Raw genomic sequence first — 18,289 nt, 5'->3', positions numbered from 1 at the left:
TATGTTGATTCTTACTCTATAGCATCTCCTATATTCTCCTTTGATTAACAAAGGCTGACAGGCACTGGGCATTTATATACCTCTGTGTGTTCCCCTTTATCTCTATTCATTTGTTCTGTGTAACTTCTTGGGTCGGGGGTTGGTGGGGGGGATCTGTCTTGGCTCCTCAACTAGATTGTTGGCAGCTTGAAGGCAAGTGCCTTGATTTATACTACTCCATGTCCCTGAACGTGTATTCAGCCCTATCGTTCAGTAAATATTTGTTCAAAGACCGAATGTCAGGCTGGATACTACCTCAGTCTCCTTATCTGTAAAATGGGCACAACAGCAATCAGACCTCCCTCACAGGCTGGTTGGGGGAATTAACTAGGAGTACACATTACGGGGTTTGAAGGACGGCACCTGGCAAACAGGAAGCCCCGAGTAAAATGTTATTTTATAGAGATTACAATGCTGTTTGCAATGGAATACGGGGCTTCACGGACTGGTGAACCGTGGAACACTTACGAAGCATTCCTTAAGTGCCCGGCACATGCTGTTTACACGCATCCCCTCTGTTTCATCCTCAGCCTTGGAGACAGGCGCTATTTCCAGCCCCATTGTAGAGACGAGGAAGTGGAGGTTCGGGGGTACCGGAGTGACTCACGCAAGCACATAGCTTAGCAAGCTTGGGAGCGCTGGAGCCCCTCGCTTTCCCCTTCCCTTTCCTACTGCTTCTGGTCCCCCTCCACTGTGCATGCCATTCACCTCCACCCCCGCCATGCCCTTCCCCTGCCGGACATTCTCCCTTGTGGCCGCCCCAGCAGTAGGTGTGGAGGTAGTTCCTGCCCGCCTGGGGTCTGGAACCAGCCGCTCTCTGCAGGGCTTTCTGATGGGGCTTGTCTCCATTGGCCAAGCCAATCCGAAGGAGCCCCCGAGTGCAGCCTGGGACATAGCGCCTGATGTCTCTTCTCCCGGAATTACTCAGGACCCTTGACTTGTGCCCCCCCCCCCACTGGGAATGGGCCCTTTGCATGGCAGAGGCACCATCGAGCCCTCTGAGCCCATGGGCTTGATCAGAATCCACTTGTTCGCCTGCTCTCCCGTCTCTCCACATCCTCACAATCCCTTGTGCCCTCAGAGGCAGAGGGAGAAGCAGGCTCCCCGCAGAGCAAGGAGCCCGATGTGGGACTCGATCCCGGGACGCTGGGATCGTGACCTGAGCTGAAGGCAGCTGCTTAACCGACCGAGCCACCCAGGCACCCCATTTTTCAAAAGACTAGAGTCATAGGGATGAAGGGCTATCTCATTGTGGTTGTCATTTGCATATTACTATCGATGTTGAACGTCTTTTCATGTGCTTGTTGGCCACTGTTTGTCTTCTTTGGAGAGATGTCTATTCAAGTGTTTTGTACTTTTATTTCTTTCCGTTGAGTCATTTGTCTCTGTGTTCCATACCCTTCTTTGATTCATGTTCATCATCTCTCCTTCCCCAGAGCCCCACCAGTCTGGTTGTCCCAGGGGCACCTGCAGAGGGGGAGTGGAATGCCCTCTCGGTGGGCCCTTGGGCAAGAAGCTTCCCCAGTGGGGACACCTGGCCCACTACCTCCCATTCTGGGCTCTGAGGATTGGAGGTCACGAGGGGAACATGTTCATCCTGGCTTCTGGCATAGGGAGGCCCCCAGGCGGTGCTAAATAAGTCTTCTTAGTAGCCTGATTTTGACTCCTGCTTCTCAATTTCATTTGCGGCTCATGACTTGGCCCATGGCCCATCCTACCTTCTGAGATGCTTGGGAGCCTGCAATAGATCTGGTATGGACATTGGAGAGTGAGGGGGACAGCCACCCAGTATAGGGATTCTGCACCCTAGCAAACAGGGGACAGGAAGGGGCCTCTTGAAACACCTTGATGGGATGGCTCTGTTTGCACCCAGCATGGCCTTGGGTAGGCAGCTGTCTGTCTCTGTCAGCCTGCAAAGCTGCTCTGATGCATAATTCATCTTGATGCTGAAGTCACACGGTAGGCAGCAGCCCCCGAAGGGCAGGTGACTTTGCATATACAAGAGAAAGAGGGGAGCCTCTTCTCCGCCTCCCTGGCTGGTTGCTCCAGGTGAGGACTAGTGACTCAGTGGCCACGGCTGGAGTCTTTCTTTGCCGCAGTAAGTCTCTGGGCTGTGTCCCTTCCCAACGACTTAAAGATTGCATTTGACAATTGTTCCTCTGGTCTGCCAGTGGAGACGTCAATTGCCCTTGATCCCAGGGCCCCCCCCCCCTTGAACAAAGTGTCCAAAAGTGCAGCAATTTTCTTTCTACTTTAAAAAGCCACTCGTGCAGCTTCCCATTTTTCCTCCCTTCCCCTCAAAACTACAACCCTGATTCTTTTGAAAGTCACCTTTGTGGCATCGCCAGGCCATGTCGGATCCCTCCCGGAAGCCCTGATCCTCCTTTCAAGAGAGGGAGGGTTTGCAGATTTTCCTCCATATCAGAATTGGTTTGCTGGTGGTTGGAAAACACTGCGTGGCATTTCGAGATGTGGTTTCCTTGGAGATGGAAACATCTGCCTGCAGATCTGGGAACCTGCATGACCACAGACCAGCTCTTGTGCCTGGTGGGATCTGGAAAACAGATCTCTAGTTGTGGAACAGAAGCCATCAGCCTTGTTTTTCTTTTTCTAAGCCAGCAAAGTGCCGCAGAACGAGACCCCTTTGATGCGATAATGTGAGAACGAGAATGGAATTTTTTTTTTTTAAATTTTGAGATCACTGCCATTTAATTAACCTGTGTGCTGGCAGCAATTAGTTCAAGATGTTTAAATAAGTAACACGCAGCCAAATTCCCTTTATACGTGCTTGTGTCAGAGGCTAAGATAATAGTTGAATTGTTCATTTTCCAGGTCAGTGGAGACAGATAAACAAACTGTTATGACCCTCCCCTCTTGGAATCTGCAGTCTAGACCAGAGGTCAGAAACTATGGCCTGTGGACCAAATGTGGCCCCTTGTCTGTTTTTGTAAATAAAGTTTTATTGGAACACAGCCTTCCTTCTTACTTTCCCTTCCTCCCTCCTTCCTTCTCTCCATTCATTATTCATTTTCTCTCCCATCTTACTTCTCCTCCTCCTTCTTTTTTCTTCCTCCCAAGTTACACACAGTTACACCCATGGTAGGCCTTGTTTTTAATTTTTTTTTTTTTTTTGGTAAAAAATTCACACACAGAGTCAAATATGGAAGTTTCGCCAGCCCCCTTCCTCCCACTGTTTTTCTCAGTGGAAACCCTTCCAGTTTTGGGGTTTTTTTTTTTATTTTTGTTTTTTTTTGCCTTTAGCAAACAAAAGAAGAGGTAGAACTGAAATAAAACAAAAGCACTTATTTGGGGTCTAGGATTGCAATTTGGGGAGCAAAGGTTCAGGTAGCAACCCAATTTGTGTCCTAGTAGGGAGCACAAGTCCAGGGTTTTTAAAGGCAGAAAGGAACGTTTCTATTCGTTGTTGACAAATAATTTTGATTGGTGTTGGTGGCAGAAAACTAATTTTGGCTGAACATAATTGGTTGCTAAGGCTTTCACTAAGCAAAGTCTCTTACTATAGCAAGTTGCAATGCTTGCATGTGTTCTTGGACTACATGCCGTTTGGCCCAGCTCAGAAGTTCATGGTGCTACCTGGGGAGAATGTGCATAAGGCTTTGTTTTAAAACCCCTTGATGTGAATGACTCCATTTTATTTCACCTTCCACACCTTAAATACATTATATGAATATACAGGAAGTACATTCAAACATTTCATAAATGCATTTATACATATTTATATATTTCTGTTTGTATAAATGAGCTCATACTCTATGTGTTGCTTGGCAGAGAGTTTTCTTCTTGTGTCTTCTAGTCAGTGTGTCTTCAGGTTTAACAGATCTGCTTTTGGAGAGCAGGAGTTGATGACCCATGGCCCTGGAGCCAAGTCTGGCCCACCCCTTGTTTTTGTAAATAAAGTTTTATTGGGACAGGGCCACGCCCACATGTTTATGGATTGCCTAGAATGGCTTTGTGCTTGGATAGCAGAACTGGGTAGTTGTCATGGAGACTGTATGGACCATGAATCCCACAATATTGACTCTCTGGCATAAAGAGTCAATATTGTGCTCTTTACAGAAGTTTATTGACCCCAACCTAGAGCCACCTCGTTCTTTTTAATGACATCATAGTATTCTGAAGTGTGGCTCCATCATGTTCTATGAAATCCCTCCCTTATGAAGATGTCTCTGGCCTTGCTCTGTTTACATACTCCAGTGGGGGACCTGCTAAGTGGGACTGTCTCGGGGAGCCTGGGCTTATCATAAATACTCTGGACTTTTCTGATTCAGAGTGACGTGGAGCTTGGGTTTCCAGTGCTTGGTGCAGTAATGGACTTCATGGCATATGTGGTTGTGTCCCTGTGGCTGTCCCAGAGAATGTTCTTTACTGCTTCATTACCTCTTTTCTTCTGGCATGCTCTAACCCTGGTCTGGCCCCAACTTTCAGCCTTGACGTCATTGAGTCTGTAGAGAGCCTGAGCAGATGCTAGCAATGGGAGTGGTATTTTGTTCTGGAATATCAGCCTGTGCCAGACCCATAGGCAAGTGTCATCGATGTAGACTTACAGAACTGGGGAGGTGTTTTTAGAGAGCTTGTTAAAACACCAAGGTCAGGGCCCCACCTGATATCAAAGGTTTTGAGAAACTCTAGAGCTGAAGGTTCTTAGCCTGACTTAGAGAAAAATTAAACTGTAAACTTTTTTAAAGAGAGAAGTGCCGCTTTTTTGGTCTCAAAGATGCATTAAGGGTCTTTGGTTGCGAACAACTGGAAGCCATCTGTGGTTGGCTTAAGCAGAGAATGAACTTCTATGGAAGATTCTAGAGTAACCCTTAGGATAGATAGGAAAGCTCAGAAGGGAGCCGGACCCAGAGCATCCTGGAGGCTCTAAGTAGCAGGAAGGGCTTGATGGGGTTTTGGGGGGGAGCCACCAGTAGACTAACTGAGCTTCAAAGATTTTCCCCATCATTGTCATGCCAATCACGACTTATGTCCCCAGGGAGATTCCTGCTAGTCTGACTTGGCATCTCGGGACTTGCAGAGGGTAGTGGACTGTCCCCTGGTGTAAGATCCCCAACGAGACTGTGCCCAGAGGAAAGAGAATTCCCTCGGGGTGGGGGTGGGGGCAGGGTAAATGCTTGATGGTCACAGTTCACTGCAAAGAAGCATTATAGGTCATTGGCTGAGATCTTTAAATACATGAGCCTTCGGGGCATCTTTAAATACATGAGCCTTCTTTTTTGGGAACTGTCAAGTTGCAGTCCCCAAAAGGCCCATCCTCTATATTATTTCCTCCTCAAATGAACACATTTTGTATCATAACAAGTCACTCTTGGAGGCAAAAGGTGAAAGCAGGTCGAAGGCCTTCGTTTGAAGAAGAAAAAAAACCCACTGATTTCAGGCAACAATTCTTCACACTCATATGGAAAACGTATTTCAGACTCGCTTCTTGGAGTCTCTGTAGGACAGTCACGGATGACTTATTGGAAACCCTGCGCTGCTGGGATCACACTGGCTGAGGTTTTGCCGCGCTCTCTGCTCAGTTCCTGCTGACTCATTTGCCTCCCACCGAAGCAAGGGGCAGACGGAGGGTCTGGGGAGGTGATCCCACCGTATAAATAAGGAGACTGGGAAGCCTCATAGATTCTGACCCGCCCAAGGTCGCGCTGTAAGTCTGGAGGAAAGGGAGCCACGTGGCAGAATCATCGCAGTGTGGATGAATGAGCTCTTAAGGATGGTCTGCTCTCAGCCCTCACTTTACAAGTAAGGATGCTGAGGTCATGCCAGGATCGGCGGCCAGCCTGGGGCGCCCAGCTAGCCCCCGGAATTGTGAGTCCTTCCCGAGCCATCAGCAGCTGGGGATGTGGTTGTCTGTCTCCCAGGCTGTGATGGCAAATCCTTCAGTGGGGCCCTCGTGGAACTACCAGGCTGACAGATCGGCCCTCTTCACGCGCGTCCATAAAGATTCACTCTCAGTGCATTTCCTTCAGGGTAAAGGTGGCTTCTTTGAAGTACTCCATAAGCAGCAAAGTACTCAGTTTCCCTGAATAAATATTTCTAGCCAACTCCAGCTCACCGAGAGAAGGCCCTTTGCTGGCTCAACCCTTGAGCAGACGATCGGCAATTCTGCCTTTGCTTAGGGTGCTGACCCAGGATGATTTTATACGGAGTTGTCTTCGTATTGAGAATTCAGATGACCGCATGCTTCCTTGCCACAGTGCCCTGAGCAAGTTCAGGTCCTAGGGAGGCTGCAGGATGTTTTAGGACTCCCAAGTATTGGGATCAGACTGAACCAAGTTCAAATGTTCATTCCTTGCCTTTTATAAAAGGCTGTGCGACCTTGGATAAGTTGCTTAGCCTTTCTGACTCTTGTTTCTTCACCTGGAGATGATTTTCCTCATCTTAAAAAAAAGAACGGGCTAATGCTCCTAAAATGCTTAATACACGGCCAGGCACATAGTAAGGACTCAATGCACGGCAGCTGTCACAGTTAGAGCCAAGATACCTGGAGCAGAAAGGGACAGGGACCGCTCAGCAAATCCCTGCTTCACATGGGAAGGGAAACCAGCCCCAAAGCCCACAGTGACTTGTTAATAATGACAGAGCCAGGTCAGGAACTCAGCCTCCTGCTTTCCCCACCCCGTCATCTTATCAACCCAACACATGGCCTCCCTCGGGGTCACCCAGTAGGGTGGATGTCCTGGGTGGAGGGGCGAAGTGTGGTGACTCACCCTTCCTGGCCCCTCCCCTCTCCGTCTCCTTTCGGGGTTCTGATTTTAGGGGATGTTTAGGAGTCAAACGACTCCCTGCCCATGGGGAGGCTCAGGAAAGTGGGAGGAAGCCAGCACCGGTCATCACTTACTGCACTGATGGAGGCGGCCCGTGTCCCACTGGCCCCAGGGAGACAGCGAGAGCAGACCTCTGTGCCAGTTTATCTTGGAAATTGTCTTTTCTTCAGGCAAGGGGAGGAGGAAGGAAGCCTAAAAGAAAGCATCCAGCCACAGGCCTGTGAAATCTCTGCCCAAAATCAGTCATCCTTTTTAATAATGAGGGCTGTCAGAGCCCTGGTTCAGCCGGAAATGATGGCCTGTGTAAATATTTGGTCTGTAACTGATTTATGGGTTGGGGAACAAAAAAATAAGATTAGTCGCTAATCACAGGGATGCAGGAAGATCAACCGGCCTAGAAGGCAGAAGTGAGGTTGGCTGTCTGGGTGAGCTCGGAGGGGGCGGGCGGGTGGGGACGCTGGGCCGGGCTGTGCGGTGGTATTCACGTGGAGAGGGGGCTGTGTGCTTCCGGATTATTCCACAATAAGGGGCCGAGGCGGCCTTGTCCATGTGCAGGTCAAGAACTGAGAGAGGGGGAGGCCTGGGTGGCTCAGTTGGTTAAGCAGCTGCCTTCGGCTCAGGTCATGATCCCAGCGTCCTGGGATCGAGTCCCACATCGGGCTCCTTGCTCAGCAGGGAGCCTGCTTCTCCCTCTGCCTCTGCCTGCCATTCTGTCTGCCTGTGCTTGCTCTCTCCCCCTCTCTCCCTCTGATAAATAGATAAAATCTTAAAAAAAAAAAAAAAAGAACTGAGAGAGGGCAGCTTCGTGGCAAGATGCCCAGTTTGTAGGCACAAGATCGTCTCTTCCCAGGGATCCCTGAAATCACCAACCTCCACAACCACAAATATGTACAGGCACCTGTATAAAACGGGAATGCGGGGCACCTGGGTGGCTCAGTGGGTTAAGCCGCTGCCTTCGGTTCAGGTCATGATCCCAGGGTCCTGGGATCGAGCCCCGCATCGGGCTCTCTGCTCAGCAGGGAGCCTGCTTCCTCCTCTCTCTGTGCCTGCCTCTCTGCCTGTTTGTGATCTCTCTCTGTCAAGTAAATAAATAAAATCTTTAAAAAAACAAAAACAAAAATAAAAAAAAAGGGAATGCATGTAATCAGCTCTTACAGCGGAATTAATGGAGACATTAAGAGCAGGCTTTGAAGTCCGTTCAATCTGTGTTCACACCCCAGGCCTTTATTGATTTGTGACCTGGGTCCATTAACTGTTGAGAAACCCAGTTACCTTAACTGCAAAGCAGGGGTTATAATTGTCACTAGCTCAAATGAGACGGCAGGTCCCAAGCGCAGCACCTGCTCCCGGCATCTGGGCCAGGCAGATCTCAGCGCCGAGGCCTGCTTGTCCTGGGGTGCTGAATTCATGGTCCCGGGTGGGCCAGTACAGGTGCTTGCCCCTCCTGCAGATCAACCCCCGCCTTGGCCAGCAGAGGCGGCACACGCCTCCTATTAGAAAGGATTGTATAGGGTTGGGTGTGGCCCGGGCCCCTCCCCGTACAGCATGGAGGCCAAGTAGATGCCCTGGAGCCCGCCAGCGTTCCCACGATGGTGCACTGGAAACACACAGACTTCCACTGTGCTCCCTATACGCCAGGCCCGGTGCTGGGCGCTGGGGATTCACAGAGAACAGGTCACACAGGACCCCTCCATGGGTGGGAGGGGCCCACACTCAGCAGATCCTCAGAGCCGTAAGTGTGTACTCCAGAATGGGGCCAGAGCTTTGGAGAAACGTGTCCGTGCTATGGCAGGACCCAGCTTACCCCCAGAACAGGCAGGAGGGGGACGGAAAGACCCCATGTGGCAGGGGTAGCAGCTCTTGGGGTGAACCAGACGATGGGGAGGGGGATGCTGCATGGTTTGGGGGGTTTGTTTTACACTTCCTACTTTTAGGTAAGTCCAGACTTTTAGAACAGGGGCTGGCCAGCCACGGCCGGCGGAGCGAATTCAGCCCCCTGCCTGTTTCTGTCAATGGTTTTATGGAACTTGCCACATCCGTTCATGCATACGTGGTCTCGGGCTGATCTTGGCTGAGCGCGGGGCTGAGTAGTTGGCGACAGAGAACGTGCGACTCACGGAGGTCTTTTACCGGAAAAAATTCACCAGCCTCTGCGCTGGAACATTTTCCTGTCCTCATTCCTGCTTCTTCTCTCATACTCACTCTGGATCTGAAGTGGTGTCTTATGGGACAACAGAGGAATAGATAGATAAACAGTATATAGAGGAACACAATATATAGTGTATATATTTCACATATACCCATATTTTATGTGTGTGTGTGTATATAGGACACTTGGCTCTTTTCCCAATCAAGTCTTAGTAGAAGGTCTGTTTGTTATTGAGAGCTGATCTGTCACTGAGCCATGTTTAATCTTATAAAAAATACTGTGTATCTATTCTTAAGATATTTTGCATGATTTTTAAGTACATACATTTCTATATAACATATATATTTAACCACACACTGTAGTACATATATAAATTGATGTACATAAATATATACTATGCATACATACACAATACATAAATATATATATAATATGCATAAATACATAATATATACATAAATAGATAATATAATATCAAATAATATCAAATAGTATATGAATATATGTTTGTACACATAAATAATAAATATAATAAATACTATATTATATATTGTACTTGAATATGTATTATATATAAATTTACATATATAATACTATACTGTATTTAGAGTATATAACATAGTGTATATTATATATACTACATATACGCCACTATATATACAAGTGTATACTATATATACTACATGTTATATACTCTAAATACGTAAGGCTATATATAATACACATAATATATATACTGAAACATATATATATGTATATTTAATTCTAGGAATCTATAAATGACCGCATTTTTATATCTGTCAACTAAATCTGAGATACTAGTTACCAGGTGACTGATAGAAGCCATGTGGGAAGCAAAATCCATCTTAAATTTGATCTTCAATTTAAAACTTACTGAAAAATAATGAAACATCATTAAAATATTAAATAACGATTGACCACTTTATTCCATGTCTGTACCTCTGTTTTCTAGAGGAGGATTTTTTTGGTTTGTTTTGTTTTAATAAAATAAAGAGAAAAAAACTCCAGCCCCAAATACTGCATGTCCTTTTGCAATGATGTTTTATTATTATCAAAGAATACTCCTGGTTCTCAGTTCTGATGGTTACTAAGTTCAAAGTCTGAAAGTAACAAAGTGCTTACTCCCCAAATCCACAGCCTCCTCACTAGCCTGCCGACTGCCCCTTGTGGATCCTTCCAGAAAATGTTTCTATACAAGGGAGAGTATGCTGCTAAGACTGGGCAACTACGTGGCACACAGATTCAGGAGAGAGACCTCCTCATTTCACCCCACCGCACTGTTGGCTGCCAGGTCCTAGCAGAGCTGTGTTCCAGATGCTTCCTTTTCCTCCCCCTCTGATGTCCAGAACAAGCCCATGCCACCGCCTTCATTTTTGTCTGGGTGATGGCCTCTTCAGAATCCCAGAATCCCATTCTTACCTGCACCACAGTCAACTCTCTACACATTGGCAGAGTGGTCTTTCAAGAATAGAATTGTGTTGGGGCGCCTGGGTGGCTCAGTGGGTTAAAGCCTCTGCCTTCGGCTCAGGCCATGATCTCAGGGTCCTGGGATCGAGCCCCGCATCGGGCTCTCTGCTCAGCAGGGAGCCTGCTTCCTCCCCTCTCTCTGCCTGCCTCTCTGCCTCCTTGTGATCTCTGTCAAATAAATAAAATCTTTAAAAAAAAAAAAAGAATAGAATTGGGTTTTGTCATCTTCCTTCTTAAAATCCGTTGGCAGGTGCTCGTTCCTCTACAAGCAAACCCCATCTCCCTACAGGGGCAAGGACTTGGTTGGTCACAGTGACCAGTCCTGCCCCTAATCCCACACTCCCTCTCTTCTCAATCACCTTCAGTTTGACCTGCCTCGGCCTGGGACTCCCCAGCACTGCCTTTGCCTCGCTGCCTGGTCCTGTCTCCTTCCAGATCTTTGCAAATCTGGCTTCTTTTGACATTCGGTTCTCAGCCTAAATGCCATGTCCTCAGGAAGGCCTTACCACCCACTCACGACCACATCACCTGATTTTTAATTATCCACGAAGCGCCTCCTATGCCCCAGTATTTCCTTATTTCTCTATCCATTTTTCTGTTTCTTCCACTGGGATACCAGCCCAGGCAGAACATGGGTCTTGTCCATCTCCTTCCCCGCTCAAGTCCAAGCACCTTGTTGTCCTTGGGATAGTTACTGGGTTCGTTTTTGGAATTAAGCCAATTTTTATTTTGTTGTATTTTTCTTGTCTTAGGGAGACACAGGGAGGGGAAAGGGGTGCTTTGAACAAGCATTCCTTGCCAAGCGTTTTCTCTGGATGACTTTAAAAATCCTGCTGTAACTTTTCTTCTTCCAGAAAGCCTTCATGCCTGCCTGGCCTGGTCATCACTGCTTCCCAGGGACGGGCAGCCTCCTGTCCCGGTCAGTGTGGTCGGCAGACCTTCGTGTGTTTCCCCTGAGGCAAGGGGTCCAGGGTGAAGAGGAATTCTTTGGTCGTCCTCATGGATACTTTTCCCTTTTCCCTTATTTTGAGCCCGACTTTCACATCATCTTTGCCCATAAAGAGCCTCAGTCTGTCTAGAGGAAGAAACTATGTTGGCAAGGGACCAGGGCAGGAAAGACTATGACCTAGCAGGTGCCAGATGTCCTCTCAGGCACTCAGAGTCCATCAGTTCATTGCATCTTCATACAATCTGGGGAAATAGAGAAATGATTATGCTTTTTTACAGGTGAAGACATTGAGGTTCAGAGAGGTTGAGTGACTTCATAAAGGTCACACAGCTAGTAAGGAGGAGAGATCTAATTTCTGTGTTACTATTATATATTTTTCCAATTGTAGAAAAATACCTATAGCACAAAGTTTACCATTTTAACCATTTTAAAGTGTACAATTTAGTGGCATCAAGTACATTCATAGGCTTATGCAACTGTCACCACTCTTCAATTCCCACAGAGTGTTTTCATCACCCCAGATGGGAATCCCAGAGTTATTAAACAGTCACTTCTTAGTCCCCTTCTTGTCCCCAGATCTGGCCAACCACTGATCTGCTTTCTGTCTCTGTGGATTTGCCTTTACTGGATGTTTCATTTAAATGGGATCATAATGTGTGGGGTGTGTGTCTGTGTATGTGTATCTGAGTGTGTGTGTGTGTATGTTTTCCACTTAGCTAACATTTTTGGGGTCTTTCCACATTGTAGCATGAATCAGTGCTTCAAATCCTGAATCATAGTCCATTGTATGGACAGACCACAATTTGTCCATTCATTTGTTGTCGGACATTTGGCTTGTTTTCACCATTTGGCTCTCATGAATACTGCTGCCATAAGTGTGGCGTACAGTTTTTGTTTGTTTCAGATCTTCTGGGTGTATGTGTCTAGGAGTGGAATTGCTGGGTCATATGCTGATGTTTCCACAGTGGCTGTACCACTTTATAATCCCACCAGAGATGTGGAAGGTTCTGGTTACATCACATCATCGTTGACCCTTGTTCTGTTTTTGACCTCTTGATCACGGCCGTCCTAGCGGGTATGAAGTGGTAGCTCACTGTGGTTTTGATTTGCCTTTGCTAATGACCAATAATACAGAGCAAATTTCATGTGCTTCTTGGCCAGCTGTGTATCTTCTTTGGAGAAATGTCTATTCCAGTCCTTGGCTCGCTTATATATCTATATTTTAGTATTTTTTTAAAAAGATTTTTTAAAAAATTTATTTGAGAGAGAGACAGAAGGAGAGAGCATGAGCAGGGGGAGTGAAAGTCGAGCGGGGGGAAGCAGACACCTCAATGAGCAGGGAGCCCAAAGCGAGGTTCCATCCCAGGACTTGGGATCATGACCTGAGCTGAAAGCAGGTTCTCAACCAAATGAGCCACCAGGTGCCCCTATTTTAGTACTGTTTTAAGAAACTTTTTGTCAGGCGTAACTTTCATTTAGAAGTGAAGTGCACAATTTCTCAATATGGTTTGATGACTCTATATATCGCAATACCCACATCATCACCACCCAATCAAGACTGGAGACATGTCCAGCTCCCATGGGGGGCTGGTCGATAACCTCCCCAAAGAAAACCACTCTTCTGGACTCTCTAGCATAGCTTAATTTTTCCTGTTCTTGAACTTCATGTAAATAGAATCATAATGGAGCCATACAATACAAGTGATTTTGTGACTGGTTTCCTTTGCCCAACACCATATCATTGAGATTCGGTGGTGTTACAGTCTAGCCAGACTCTCTTTTTTATTGCCACGCAATAATCCACTGTATGAACATACTCTGCTTTCTTTATCCTTTCTGTTATTGACGGACATTGAAGCTAATAATCCCAGTGTCGGGCCGTATGAATAACGTTGCTATGAACATCCTTGCATGGGTTGTTTTGTGGACATGGGCACACTCCTCTTGGTTGGGTGCCTACCCAGGGGTGAAATTTTGGGGTCGGAGGCTATGTTCCCTTCAGTAGATAGTGCCAGATAACTTTTCAAAATGGTCATACAGGTTTGTAATCTCACCAGCGTTGGGGGCGAATTCTGGTTTCTCTCTCTTCTTGCCAACATTTGGTATTCTTAACTCTAGCTTCAGCCATGCTGGCGGGACCTGTCCTGGAATCTACTTAACATGGTTTCCGATCAGCGTCTCTCCTTCTCCCCCCCTGTTCCTCTTTCTTCTCTTTCTCCTTCTTTGTTGTCTTCTTTTCCTTCTTAGCCTCTTTCACATAAAACTGTATACGAGGAAATCAGAATTTCACCTGTGTCTCTTCTCAAAGTCTTGCATATCGTCCACACTGGGGGAAGTGCAATTACAGTGTTTGAGTCGCTCATGCTTCCTTTTTGCCAGTGTTTGGGTGGATTAAATACTGTGCTCGGGGTGTGTTAGAGCCAGAAGTAAGGGGTGTAGCCTGTGGTCAAGGAGCAAAGCAGAGTCTACTAAACATCCTCCTGGGGTTAGACTTACCAGCCCTTGGCTTTTCCAAACCTTCTTCCCTGGGCTTTGTGCGCATCCGCTGTTGTCTTCCCCTTCCTCCCCCCAAGAACATGGTGCTATTCTTTGGTTTTGAAAAGGGTCTTGCCTGGAGGCCTCATTTTGGATAATCAGATCATGTCAACTGGGAAGGATTTCAGTGGCCCCATTTGGCTCACACAGCCCTGTGCACGGCCAGTGGGCACATTTTCCTATTTGGGGGAATGGTTGCTGGGCGAATGCTTTGCTGCATAGCCTGGTATTGGAGAATGTATGCTGTGCCTGTCCTCTAGCCTTGCTTGCGAGGAGCCTGTCTGCCCCCAGCTCTGTCATTTCCTCCCAATTGGCTGGGCCAGATGCTCCAGACACTGTTAATGAGATGCTGAAGTTTATGGCCGGGTGAAGGCATTCGAGTTCAAGGGGACACAACCCCACATGCGAGGAAGCTAGGGGTAAAGAGGCCACGGGAGCTGGCGGCTCTGCTTGACTCAACACCCAGCAAGCTTTTGGAAGAGAAAGTGGTGCAAACACGAATCATCAGTTTGGGACCCCTGCAGCGATCTTTGCAAGCAAGGCTCTGAGGGACAGGTGGCAAATGGGCATTGATCAAAAGGCTTCGGAGTGCAGAGCTGTTTGTTTGCCAGACCAAGGCTGGGGGTGGCCAGGGGCTGGCAAAAGAAATCAGGTGTATCTCTGCCCTCAAGGAGCCCAAGGCTGGAATTAACTGAGAAGATGCTGCCAAGCCAGCCCTCCTGACTTGCAGATGGAAACTGGGCTACATGCCTTTAGCATTCTCCCAAGACAGAAGATGCCAGGTTCTTTTTGCTTGAGTTGGAGGATGTGGGCTTGGGTGGGAGTCTATAGACCTATAGCTTCTGGTCTTGGCTCTGCAACTGTGCGCTGCCTGCTTTGTGTTAGTGGCTGGGATACAGGCCTGTCCCATGTGTGGTGGGCACGAGCCACAGGAGAGCTGGACATTCACTCAGCAACCACACAAGTAAAAGCAGAATTCCAACTGGGATGCATTTTGTGAAGGAAGAGCAGATAGTGCAGGGAGGGCATGTAACCTGGAGATCTGACTGGGTCTGAGGATTGAAGACTGTGCCTCTATGGAAGTGATGCCTAAAGGAGGTCTCTACTAATAGGATGGGGAACAGTGTTCCTGACAGAAGGAACAACAGCATGTGCAAAGGTCCTGAGGTAGATGAGAATACGGAATGGTCCAAAATCAGAAAGATGACCAGAGTGGCTAGAGTCAGAGGGTGACAAAGTGATGATAATACAAGAAGTTCTCCAAAGAGTGATCTTTGAAGGTCCCTTGAAGCGTTTGAAAGGAAACCTTCAAGAGTTTTTAAGCAGGGAGTGACATGATGCAGTATATGCTTTTTAAAACCTCACCTTGGTGCCTGGATGAATAGATTATAAAGAATCAAAAGTGGGATGGGATTATTCAACCATAAAAAGGAGTGAAGCTGGGGCGCCTGGGTGGCTCAGTGGGTTAAGCCTCTGCCTTTGGTTCAGGTCATGACTCTGGCTCAGGTCATGAGCCCAGGGTCCTGGGATCGAGCCCTGCATCCGGCTCTCTGCTCAGCAAGGAGCCTGCTTCCTCCTCTCTCTCTGCCTGCCTGTCTGCCTACTTGTGATCTCTGTCTGCCAAATAAATAAATAAAATCTTACCAAAAAAAAGGAGTGAAGTTTTGATACATTGTTACCACGTGGATGAACCTCAGAAACTTTAGGGTCAGTGAAAGAAGCCAGACGCCGAAGTTTGCATATTATATAATTCCATTTCTATGAAATATTCAGGATAGACAGATCTACAGAGACAGAAGACAGGTCGGTAGTTGCCGGGGGCTGGAGGGAAGGGCACGGAGAGGAATTGCTTAGCGGGTACAGGGTTTTATTTTGGGATGATGAAATATTTTGGAACTAGCTAGAGATGGTGTTTGTGTAATATCATGAATATATTTCAGGCTACTGAATTTTTCACTTTAGCGTGGCAAATATATATGATGTGAAGTTTACCTCAATATAAATAAAAAGTACAGAAAATAAAATATGTTAAGAAGCAAAAAAAAAAAAAAAAAAAGAAAAAAAAAAAAAAAAAGATTAAAAAAAAAAAAAAAAAAAAAAAAAAGAAAAAAGAAAAAAATGGGATTGGGGTCTGATTCAGGCACAGTGATGGCGGTGACAGCTGACATGAGGGCAGAAAGTGGCTTGGACCAGAGCTGGAAGGCTGGAGATGGAGAGTAATGAACCAATTGTAGAAGTAAGGGTTCTCAGGACCCTTTTAGTGCAGATATAGTGTCTGCAAATTGGGCTTCAGGAAGGTCAGAAGAACTTTGCTAGATTCCAACCCTAGAATGAATAATCCTCTGCTGTACTTGGTGAAACAGCATGCATGGGGCACCTGGGTGGCTCAGTGGGTTGAGCCTCCGCCTTCGGCTCAGGTCATGGTCTCAGGGTCCTGGGATCGAGCCCCGCATCGGGTTCTCTGCTCAGCAGGGAGCCTGCTTCCCCCTACCCCTCCGCCTGCCTCTCTGCCTACTTGTGATTTCTCTCTGTCAAATAAATAAATAAATAAGATCTTTAAAAAAATCTTTAGGAAAGAAAACAAAACAGCGTGCATTTTCCGTAAGCACAGGTGAATGGCCCCTAAGCCGGGTGTCTTCCTGCCATGGATGTGCCGCCTTGGCTGAGCCCAGTTCTGGGGCTGCCCTCAGCACAGCCCCAGAGCCAAGTCAGGGACCTCTGACTTGCCCGCCTGTACAGAGAGCAGCACGGTCCATCCGGGGCTCATATGGCCTCCAAAGGATGGAGCTGCCTTTGCCGATGCTTTGTGCCCCCTTAGTTGGCTGCTTTGCCCAGAATTGGCCCCGATTCCAGGGAAGACATTTATGTAATAGATTTCTAATATCCTGCGATCATGGAAAGATGTTCTTTTTAATTACACCTGCAGGATATACGCAAAATAGGCACTGAATCTTACACAGTCCCAGTCGTTTGCGTCTGTTTTCTCCTCTGAGCATGCCGGGTAATGAGGGCAGATGGCAAAGGTGAATCCCTCATGCCCATGAAGAGCCTTCATGGCTCCTCGGTGGGCAGGAAGTGATGCAGGACGTCTGTCACCTACTCTGATCACATAGCCATTCACCCCCGAATTTCTCTTCCTCCCTCTCTCTTTTCCTTCTTTACTCTACCTCTCCGTCCATCCACCCAACTTCTGTCCTTCAGCCTTTTCATCCGTCTTTCTGTCCATCCTCGGATCCCTCTCTTTATCCATTCATCCGTCTGTCTATTTTCTCATCCATTCATCCATCCTTCCTCCCTTCTTCCCTCCTTCCTTCTTTCCATCCGTCCGCTCAGCCATCTGTCCATCCTTCCGTCCATCCATCTGTCCATCAAGCTTTTTACCCATGCATCTGTCCAACTCACATTTATTTATATATACCCCTTCTCTGCTTCATCGGTGGTCTTGGGTTCATAAAGCAAATTGACGGTCCGCCGTCACTGAGCTACTGTTGAACTCGTGCTGAGTTGGACTTGGTTCTCCTTATACAAGGGATCTGGCCTTGTCCTTTGATGGCCCAGTGCCTCAAGGCTGCCGTCAGTGTTTTGGAAATAATGATGGTATCTCTTGCCAGAGGGTATGACTGTATCCTATTCGTCTGCCAAGGGCAGTGGTGGGTTGAGAGCTGCTGAAGGCTTCAGGTGAAAAACATGGCTCAGGTTCAACTTTTGGCTTCTTCCCGGTTACTTCCATGCCATACAGACGCCGAGTTTAACCTGCTCATAGTGACGTTAATAACGGGTCCCCCGAACCCTCACTCAGTCCCCGGGCCTGTGCCAAGCACGTGACCTCATAGATCCGCCACAGCGTCCTTCTTACGTGGGTGCTCTTATTTCCCCCATTTTCCGGGTGAGGAAACTGAGGCACAAAGAGATGAGATCACTTTGCTGAGGTCCCAAGCAGGACCTGAGCCCTGCCCCGTCCCCAAAGTTGGCGAGTCTAACTCCAAAATTATCCCGCCTCAGTGTAGAGGTCTCTTTGAATCTCCACCACGGGAGACTTATGAAATTCCACTCCCTTGTTTCCCTCTCCTCTCCAGCCGTGGGCAGGGAGAGCTAACGCGCGCGGCTCGAATGGGAAGTGCCTTCCTGGGTCTTGCTGCAGACCCCTAGGGATATAATAAGCAGGGCTGCCAGCCGAAGCCCTGGGAGGGAGAGACTCTGCAGGTGCGCTTGGATTCCTTAAAGCTGATGAGCAGCAGGCCTCCTGAAGAGGGTGACTTTTAGGCTGCGTGTGTGGGAGGCCTCCAGTCTTTAATTAAGGCACCTTCCTGGGCTCTCCATCTAGAAGGGAGAAAGTTTGCAAGG

General features: G+C 47.5%; 1 protein-coding gene across 5 annotated transcripts in view; it reads left to right on the top strand.

The window, feature by feature from the left end:
- Nucleotides 1–18,289, top strand: part of KSR2 (kinase suppressor of ras 2) — a 403,625-nt gene that overhangs the window by 218,580 nt on the left and 166,756 nt on the right. The gene's annotated exons all lie outside the window — the stretch shown is intronic.

Source organism: Mustela nigripes, chromosome 8 (assembly GCF_022355385.1).
Source record: "Mustela nigripes isolate SB6536 chromosome 8, MUSNIG.SB6536, whole genome shotgun sequence".
Lineage (NCBI taxonomy): Eukaryota > Metazoa > Chordata > Mammalia > Carnivora > Mustelidae > Mustela > Mustela nigripes.
This window is presented reverse-complemented; position numbering and strand designations above follow the sequence as displayed.